Raw genomic sequence first — 11,009 nt, 5'->3', positions numbered from 1 at the left:
TGGGAAGAGGCCCATCCCTCCAGGGCAGATTGTACAGCTGCATCAGCCCTGCTGCCAGCAGCTCCCTGGCAGGCTGCAGACACTAAGGCAAGGGGATAAGACCCTTATGACCTACAAAAGAAATCACAGAGAAGCATGGAAAGAAAAAACAAGCTGGTGCTGGAATGGGAACCAACAGAGAAAGATACACAGGTTATTTTTCTCTTTGCTAAAAGGCTCAGGTTTAATCCCCAAATTCTTTGAAAATTAGCCCCAAGGTAAAAACACCCTTTAAAAATCAGCCCATTCCCTGCTACTACCAGCTGAGCCATTGGAGCATTTATCTGAAGGGCAGAGAGGCAGTGACAGCCCTCTTTTCTTTCTGAGTGAAGACAGACCACCTCCATCAGGCTCTGAAGATGCTCCTCCAGCCACCAAGCACAGCTGAGGCTCAGGTGTCCTGCAGAGCACCTGGCATGAGCAGGGTCCCTTGCTGCCTAGCCCAGATCCTGTTCACCCCAGAACATCATCAGGATGCACAAGGCATTAACACACAGCCCTGAAGAAATCCTCACTGGCAGTCTGAAGGATAAACTTCACACAGCAGATGAGTACTGTAGACCACACTGACCCTCCTGTGCCAGAGAACAAAATGTTTCATTGTGTCCAGAGGAGTAGTTTGTGCAGAATGAAATGAAATAACATGTTTTATTTCACTGGGTTTTGTTCAGAAAGGAGAAGAAAAAGCTTTCTCTTCAGGGTTCTATAGGAGCCAGGACGCAAGTCTTGCCTTTGACAGAAAGAGAAAATACTACTCCTGCCACTGCTAAATCTCAGCTGGTGAACTTTTTTCTTCCACTGTCTCTAATATTCACTGCAACAGAACTACTCTTGTCCTACTGCTCCTTTTTAAGAGGATCAGACATCACCCACTCCAACACCAAAGGAAATCACATCAGAAATCCCAGATGGAAGTTCTTTCTTTTATACAGGGAGTTTCCTGTTGTCTTACCTGGTTATGGCTGCACTTTTATTCTCTACTTTGATCTACTTCCAAACCCACCCTCAGCCACCACAGGAAGCAGTGAGCATCTGCACAGTGCCTGACAGAGCCAAGGTGCCTTCCAGCTCCAGGGTCAACACAGCAGGACGGGGACATTAGCTGTGCACTTTTTACTTTGAAGGGTACTTCTTGGATGTAAACCACTGAGCATATTACCAAAGAGCATTCTTTTGAACCGAGGTAATGCACATTTTCAGCTTTAAGGCTGAGAACCTTCACCAGATTTAGTGAGCAAGCAGCTAAGATGAAAGAGAAAGGATATACTGTTATGTCTAGAATTAAAAGAAAATAAAAATGTGCAACGATAAAATACACTGTTAAACTGGTTTAAATCAAAATAATCTCTTGTGTGTTTGACAACTAAGATGAGACAGAAAATGAGTCTTCCACATCCAAGCATTAGAACATACTGTATCAAACTCCCCACCTTGGGAAGGTCAGGATTTTCCACACCCACCCCAGCCACTCTCCTCTCTGCCCCTGGGTTGCTCATGAAAACCTCATCCCTGCCAGACAGCTTTTACATCCCACACTGCTGAATCCTTCCTGCCACTCCACTCTCACGGAGTACACACTGCCTGAGGATTTCCATTCTGGCTGCTTCTGAGGAGTAAAATCCTGACAATCCTTTAATGTTCGCTTTATAAAGTGAGGCTTTCACAGCTTTCCTTTGCTTGGGGGTTTGTTTTTATGCTTAAACATAATTTTTGGCTGGCAGCAGGACACAGATTCAAGAGCTCCATCATCTCTGGGGTGATCACGTAGCACCCCTCACTGGCAGCCTCCATAGAACAGCCTTTAAAACACAAAGAGAGGAAATAAACCCAAAAATGTACCAAATAGAAGATCCAGTGAAACCCATACTGACAGCAACCACAATATACCTTTCCCTCCTAATTTCAAAGAAATTGCGTTTTCAAGACAATTGTAACCTTTTTTAAAAACCAGTCTTTCCTGCAAACAGATCTGGTTTTTCAAAACACAGAAGTCCTAAGTCTCAGATCTATTTTTTTTTCTGTGAAGCTGCATGAAAACATTTAATTTAAAGAAAGTCATTACTTAAAAGTCATTATTTAAATGACTTTTAGTAAGTTATTAACTGGGTTCCAGCTATCAAAGGTGAGCAGATTAAGGATGATACAAAAATACACATCCAGAGGACACTTCAGTTGGTGTGTCTCTTATATTTGTCTCTTACATTTACATAGTTACAAGATTGGGGATAATTTTGTAGTCTTTGTGCAGTCTTGACTGAATGCTGGCCACAGCAAAATTAATTTCTTTGAAATCACACACATCTGTAAATTCCTCTGCAGTTTTGGATGGCCTGCTTGCCATTTTTGGTAATTCCAACTTCATTTCTTATCAAACAGGAAGCACTTTCTTTTTCCTCTCCAGTTAAACTCACTGATGCACCTGCAACCTCCCAGGCTGCACAAGGCAGGGCCCAGAAACTTCTGCATGTGGGTTTTGTCTTTCTGTTAAGAGAGCAGGGAATTTATTGCTTCAGGTATTACATTCTGAGACATGACATTTGTATTATTGCACCTTATGAAAATTTTAAAGCTATAAATAATCCTTTAGAAGTACACAGGGATTGTAGGGGCTTTTTTTATTAAAACATCCTATCCAGGCAAATTTCCAAACAAGGCAACAGGCATATTAGGCTGTAATTCCTTTATTTGCCTACTTAAAGTGACAGCAACCTCAGCCAACTGTTTGCAGCAATTAATTCACAGCTTGCAATGCACTATCTTTACTTTTTGATCCAGTAAGTTCTGCCAATATACAAACTCCATTATATCATCCCATAAAACTCTCAAGGAACACTCCTGACCTCACAGGCACAGAATGGCACATTCAAAACACACACCTGACATGCAAGCCCCTACTGGGGCATCTGCTGTGCCACCCACCAGAATTACATTTCACTTACCAAGAACATTATCAGCAGTGCCCTCAGGTTACCGTGATCTTTCATTTCTGTGACCATGTTTTCAATGACTAGATTCTTAAACTGAACTATTTTTAGCCCTACCAAAGCCAGACCAGTGAGGTCAGGGATAAGCCTGAGGTCTGACTAAGACAGGAGCTTACAAAGGGCTTCATGGCAAACACCAGCTCCCAGGGCCAGAGTGCTGCCTTCCCAGGAAAAGAAGTTTGGGATGGAGTTTCTTGAAGTTTTTTGGTGTTTTTTTTTAACTTCTGATGACTCCAGAGCCTCCAAGAAGTCACACATAAAACAACTGCCTCCCCAAAGATCACTGTCACTCAACGACCAGAGAAAGCCCTGCCCTGCCTGTAAGAAACTACAGGAAATATATTCACAAATTATTTCAGAGTGTGAAGAGTTTTAAACCCAGCCCCTTGCTCTGCCAAACTTAGAGAAGCAATTTGAAATGAGCTTTCTCACATTTCAGACAATGAACTTGTCCATCAGGCTAAGGAATTTTTGAGAAACTGTATTCATACTGGAGCAATGAGCAAAATCTGACATGAACTTGGAATTTATTTTTTTCTTTCATGGTCTTTTTTTTTTCTTTACCATCTTAATAAAGCTACAGAAGGCCAGCAAGATGGACTGACATCTCAGGACAAATTATGTATCAGGGAAGGCTCTCCTCTGGTGAGGACACACTCAGACACTTCAGGTCCACACCATGGAAACCCAGTCTGGTTTTGGAGATGTTAAACATGTATATGAGTTCCTCTCTAAAACCCAAGTGGCTGGGAAATCAAGATGCTACAGCATAAAGCACTGAAATTTTGTACTTAGGGAAACCAAGGCCTCATATAAGCCTAACTCAAAGCAGTCAGAATTCAGAATGCATTCTCTTCCTTATGTAGATCACTTTCCACAAAAGCTCTTCTGCTTTATTTACCAGTCAAAAAAACAGTAGGATTGAGATCCATTTACAAGTTTGGTGAGCAGAGGCCTGTGCTTTTCACCAGCAAAGGATGTTAGCCCACATACCTAGTCCATCACAGATTTCCTGCAGGTTTTTAATTACATATTAAAAACTATGATGTATTTACTTCCATAGCTCATCTTCACTGAGTGGGTGCAAATTACAAAAAAAAATCCAAATGAGCCCTACCCAATGTGGATCTCATTTTCCAATGCAGTATCTTTTAACTTCTTCGTGTATTTTGTGAGAATAAATAGAATGAAGATTGAGAAGCAGTCAGAAGATGCTCTGACTTGGCTAAGAGATTTTTTCCCTTGAGAAGTTAGCATAGGAAAAAAGAACTTCTGTAACTTTGGAGAAAAAATACACATGCCAATCTCAAACCCTACCAGGACAGGCAAAGGAATTATTTCTCACATGTAGGTATTCACACAGCATATATTTGTACATTTTAAATTATTAGGGGTATATATTGATTTGACCTTGGGGCAAAGCTTGGATGTCATTCATCTGCTGTGAACACAGCCATAAACCAGCACTGGTATTTTGCATCCCTCTGCACAGTGCACCAGTACTGCCTGCTGTGTTTCTGACCTGGGATGCATTTTTCACCAGAGCCTGCAAGTGAAATGAGTCCTGTCATGCCCCGTGATGTGATGGGAGTAACAAACATTTGAGGAAAGGCTGTGGCAGAACTCTGTGTGTCCTGTCTGCCTGGGCTCACACACCCTGTCAGCTGCACAGGCCAAAATGCACTGGGATCCTTGTTTCCCCAGAAGCTCAAAGGACTGCCCATCTTCAACACAAGTGGGAATGGAACTCAGCCTCTGCCTTTCCAGAGACTTACCAATGAAACTGAAACAGAAGCCATGAAAAACAGCTATGCAGACACCAGCACCTTCCCATCATCTATCTAAACACACCAATTATTCTCTCTTCTCTCCAAAGGGGTCAGGACTACCAGTCTGCTGCTTCTAAGCCTTGGGTGAAGGAGATAACATCTTCCAGAGGAAGGAGCAGGTCCACATCTCCACTCTTCGAGGACAGAGGTGTAAAATCTGCAGAGAGCTCTGCCCTGCTGCCTCTTCGCAGCAGGAACAATCATCCCCCCAGAAGTATGTGGACTAATGGGGTGGTAAAGATTTCTGACTCCCAGCACATGGGAATGCAGGCACTGTAGGCAGGCAGCCAGACCACGTGTTAAGCACTGAAATAGTCTCTTGAGCTGATCAGGAACCACACAGCCCAAGGCCCACTCTTAGCTAACCTCTGTCACTTGCTGTGAGTAGTCTGTATATCCACAGACAACAGCAGGTGTGAGTACATCTCTCTAGGTACACTTACAAAAAACATATGGATTTGTATATATGAATAGGAATATATCAAAATCCTTCACACTTGGATATGAAAATCAGAGAAAGGAAAATTTCTGCCTGAAGCCAGAATTTAATTTTGAAATAATTGATTTAGTGGGCTTCTCAATTATGAAAATTGCACTTTTACACTGTGATACACTGAAGTGCCCAAAGAGATTATTCCTTAATGACTGCGAATACAGGTACTCCCAAAATAAAGAGATAATCAGAGATCTGTTGCCAAAAGACATTTGTGCAGCTCCATAAATACTCCTTTTCAGAAAGTCTAAAGCTCACACAATGGTCACCAGAAACCACCCTGACGCATCTCACTTGTAGTTCTCAACAGGAAAAATATGCTATTTTCTCACACCTTTCCAGGAAGTCATTTAAAAATATTTTGGCTCAGAATGAGGTGCAATTGTACTCTTAGGTTTTCAAACTACAAAGACTACTTCCAGCATTTTAATGCCCTAGCACATAATCAACCACATCAGCCCAGAGCTCTTACAGCACTTTTATGTTGCCTTCTGTGCTTACACCTTTATTTCTACAGAGAAGTAGTTAATATTTTCAGAATATTTGAAGAAAAAAGAAATTGCTCTTGATAAATGAGCCACAGAATTATGGAACTGCTGATGTTGGAAGGCGCCTCTACACCAACCCCCCGACAAAAGCAGGTTTAACTAGCCGGGGCTGTTCAGGGCCAGTGACAGCTGCTCAGTGCCACGGTCCTGTCCCCAGAAGCCAAAGCCATGTGCTTTGAGCGCACCCTAGCGAAGATCCTGATGAAGCTTTTTGTGTCTGCCTTAAAATCCTGCAAGTTTCTGTATTTAACCATCAGGGCTTTGCTGCCTTGATGCTGGGGTCTGGATTTAAAAAAATACATTTATTAAAGAAAACATGGAGACGTAGATGCCTCAGTACTTCATAAAAATCCAGCTGGGTACTTTACTCATCCATGAATTACACTGAATTACCTTTTGCAGTGATTCATTGAATGTGAATTACAGAAGTCTTCAAAAAGGTCTTAAAAAATTACTCTTTCTTTTTTTTTTTTTTTAGTATTCTTCCTTCTATATAAATATTATGTTGCTGCTGTTACAAGAGGCTTGTGTTTCCATAAGTTAAAATCATCTCAAGTTGGAAGAGACCCATAAGGACTGAGCCCAAGTCTCTGCTCCTTGCAGGACTACCTAAAATTAAACCATACGACTAAGAGCATATTCCAGATGCTTCTTGAACTCTGACAGGCTTGGTCTGTAACCAGTGCCCTGGGGAGCCTGTTCCAGCCATGCTCCCAGTGAAAAGTCTTTTCCTTATGTTCAGTCTGAACTTCCTCTGAATTTCTGGCACTTGCTCCTGTTAATTTCCATCAGCTGGGGACTGCACAGCTCTGTAGCCTATCCCAATGTCTCTGTAAGGCCTCTCTATCCTAGAGGGAGTGCACAGCTTCCCAAATTTAGTATCATCAGTAAACTTCCTTATGTACATTCAACTCCTATGTACAGTTCATTTATAAAAACACTAAAAAGCACTGACCCTAAAAGTGAGCCTTGGGGTGACTGACTGCCACTTTGATTTAGCCCCATTTACTGCAACTCTTTGAGCCCAATCTGTCAGCCAGATTTAAGATAAAACTCCTTATGGCTGTGTCTTGTTACTGACAAAGTAACGTCAAATATATAGTTGTGAATGAATATACAAAATAACCTTAAGAAAACGATTCAAAGAAATAGAGCCTTCAGATTTGTACAGGGTGTAAGTAATCTTGCAGCAGCCACTTGCAGAAGGTACCATAACAATAAAGAGACTTAATAAGTGGTCCTGAAACCATCACATATGCAGGATAAACCTCTCTGAAGTGTCCAATTGAAAAGCACATGGCTAAGGTAAACCATAAGGAGACATATATGTTGTTATTTACCACCACTATTAATTCTCCACTTCCAGACAGTATTGTTAGTTGCTCCTTTATAATTCTTTGAATTACATTTGACTCTCAGGCTGTGATGTGCACTTGTGCTCTTACCTGGTACCTCATCTTTGGGCAAACTTAAAATAACAGTGGAATCTCTCACACTTAGAGATGATTCTCCACTGCTTAAACGAATTCAAGGAAACAAAAAGGAAAACCCACCAGCTCTCTTTGTGCTATGTTGTTTTTGTTGCACAACTGAACAACCCCACCTGTTCCAAAGACCTGCACAGGTGCCTGCACCAGTTTTGTTTTGCTGCTGAGTCCTGCAGGGCCAGCACGTGCAAGTGCACAGAAACCCATCTGACCAAGACATGTGGTACCACGTCCCTATTCATGGTTCCCAGCTGTCAAAGCACAGCACATCCTCTAGCACTAGCCAGGCACAGAGCTATCTAGGTCAAACAGTACTTAACTATTCTCAGTCTTTGTCCTCAGCAAAGTGGCCAGACTAGAGACAGCTAAATCTGTCTTTTGATGCAGTTTTGTAACACTCATCAAGAGCTGTTCTTGAGCTGACTAACATCAGCAGCTGGGACAGCACACTGGGAGATAACTGAGTGCTGACAAAACACATCACTCAATTCTTACTACATTCTGTTCAAGATCACTTGGTAACACTTCCAAATCACTTTTAAAATATCTTTTTCTTTTTATTTTGCTGTTACCGCCTTTAAAAAAGGCATATCCCTTCTTTCTAATCCAACAAATGCAAACGTCCCAGTCAATGGTACAAAGTCAAACAAAAAATAGTCTTTCATCAAGCTACAGTTCCGTCAGGAAGGAGCGCTCACAGAGCCTGGCCCTGCCACATTTTCTTCTCCTGAACAAAGGCATATGTTGGCTGTGTGGGGGCTAAACGAGTGTCTCCTCTTAACCCTCTCCTCCTATATAAGAGCCTGTTCTGTCTGTAGAGATGACTGAATTAGCAGTTGGACCTTTTCCTGGTCAATGAAGGGTTTGTGTCTCATTATCTATTCCTTCTCACTGCTACTGAAGGAAAACAATCTGTTATATTGTTGGGCAGAGACTTGATGGAGAGCAGCCCTGCAGAAGACTTGGGGGTGATGGTTCATGGAAAACTCAACATGAGCAGGCAATGAGCACTCACAGTTCAGAAAGCCGACCACATCCTGGGCTGCATCCCAAGCAGGGCAAGGGAGGGGACTCTGCCCCTCTACTCTGCTCTTGAGACCTCATCTCTGAGCTCTTGGACGGAATATGGAACTGCTGGAGCAAGTCCAGAGGAGGGCCACAAAGTTGATGAGGGGTCTGGAGCACCTACCCTACAAAGAAAGGCTGAGAAAGTTGGGGCTGTTCAGTCCAGAGAAGAGAAGGTTGTGTGGAACAAACCCTCCAGTATCTGGAGGACGCCTACAGGGAAGCCAGAGAGGGACTCTGTCAGGAACGGTAGTGCTAGGACAAGGAGCAATGGGTACACATTAAAAGAGAGGAAATTTGGGTTAGATATTAGGAAAAAATTCTTTACTGTGAGGGTGGTGAGGACTGGAAGAGGTTGCCCCCAGGGAGGTTGTGGATGTCCCATCCCTGTCAGTGTTCAAAGCCAGGTTGGATGAAATGTTGAGCAGCCTAGTGTAGTAGGAGATGTCCTTGTCCATGTCAGGGGCTTGGGACTAGGTGATCTTTAAGATCCATTCCACCCTCTAAAATTACATGGTATATTAAATGGCATCACTGAGTGAGTAAAATAGAAGGTGAGATTGGTGACTGAACAGCTCCTCAGGGCAGTGGTCGTGACACCAAGTTTGTCAGAGCTCAAGGAGTATCTGGACAATGTTCTTAGTCATTTGGTTTGGATTTTATGGTAGTCCTGCAAGGAGCAGAGAGCTGGAGTCAATGAACCTTAAGGGTCTCTTCCAACTCCTTATGGTCTACTTCCAACTTGAGATATTCCATGACTATATGGTAAGTACAGTGGTATATGACAAGTATCACAAATCACACTGCTCTTCTGGTACAGTTCACACAAATCACCTACTTTTTCCAATCAATAAATGACTTAAGATATTTAAAACAAATGTAAAACCTTCATATTTTTCAGTTAAATGTGAAATCTTACCCATTTTTAATAATACATGAGGGACAGGAAGCAGAACAAGAGTAACACTTAGGCAAAACCAATCTATTTTATTTCTGTCAAGTTAGTATTTCATTTTTAAACAGTCAAATAAAAGAACTCCAGAGAACTATACCTCTTATAGTCTCCCATTAGTTATCATGACTACTGAAAACATACAAAGCACTTAGAACTTGTTTTAACCAACCTGGAGTTTTTGTAAATCTTCAACTGTAACTGAATGCCACACTCAAAACGTCAAATATAGCTACTTTCCATATTGAGTTAGTGATATCAGATGAACTATCCTGCAACAGTACAGCATTGCAAAAATATCTCAGTAAATTTTGATTTAAAAGACCATATCTGAAATTTAGAACACTGCTTGTACATAAAAGCCTACAAGCAAAAACTTATCAGCAAAATCAGTAAATGGTTCAAATATGTCAATAGTTGTATTAAATAACACTTAGTGGACTAATAAACAATATCATTTGAAAAGAACTCTTCAGGAAGCTTGCAGTGGATATATTCACGGAATACTTTTGTACTACACCGTTCATAGTCTGAATGGAACTGTTTATGGCAGGCAGGGATTCTTTGGCACAATGCATTTAAAATCAAAGCAAGCTGACCACACTTATTTAAGGCAAACCCATATCAAGGCAGAGCTGTAACAGAAACCCTGTGATGACAATGACAGTAACCACCACACTGTGTGTGTGCAGATCATGCTTAAAAATTATTCTTTTGCAGAATGCAGCAACAAGAGATATTAGCCAAACATTTAAGTAAGAAACTGGAACTCCTATACCTTCAAGAGCACACCATGAATCACTGCTTCCTCATGAGAAATTACCAATATTGTGTCTTCTGTCATCAGTACTACATAAAGCTGGAACTGAAAAACCACAACAAGAATATAAACTCATCATACTCTGAAGAAATAAAACTAAACCAGAGGAGTTACTCATAGTAGTGCAGATAACAACTTCTGTTACCAGGAATTCCACTTTCATATGCAAATCCAGAAAAAAAGGAATTCAGGAAAAGGAATTTTGTAACAGTAGTTGAAATGGAATACATTTTGGCTAAATTATGCTTCTAGCATACACCCCAAAAATGTCAAAGCTTGATGATTCTGTGGAAATATGTGCACCAACATAGCTTCTAAAGTTCTTCAGAATATAGCAGTTATAAATAAATTCAGAACCAAGAAATCTGTTTTCAACTGCAGGAAGTTATTAATTAACAAAATGTTATCTGCAGTAAATTTGTAAATTATCAGGAAAGAAAATCAGCAAGTTAATTGACTTCTGGTTTTGGAGGACAAAAACATTTAAGTCAATTTAATTTAATATATGAGTATTTAATTCGACGTTTTTATATAAATCAGTTGAGAGTGTTATTCTGGACACTACTTTTCAAAGTATTTCTGAATTTTCACAATTTATTCAAGTTTTTCTTTTAAGAGTGGTGAAAGAAAGAAGTGTGTGGGTGGGAAGAAAGTGAAATCTTTATTGGGTCATATTCTGCACTTTGTGTTTTTACAGCCAATTTTTTCAATGTCTTCTCTCAAAAACCTGTACTAGGAAGACACATCTAATACGGGCCAAAGAGCAGTTAGACTACTTCATAAAACTACTAA

This window comes from Geospiza fortis, unplaced genomic scaffold (assembly GCF_000277835.1).
Source record: "Geospiza fortis unplaced genomic scaffold, GeoFor_1.0 scaffold192, whole genome shotgun sequence".
In the NCBI taxonomy this organism is placed as follows: domain Eukaryota; kingdom Metazoa; phylum Chordata; class Aves; order Passeriformes; family Thraupidae; genus Geospiza; species Geospiza fortis.
This window is presented reverse-complemented; position numbering follows the sequence as displayed.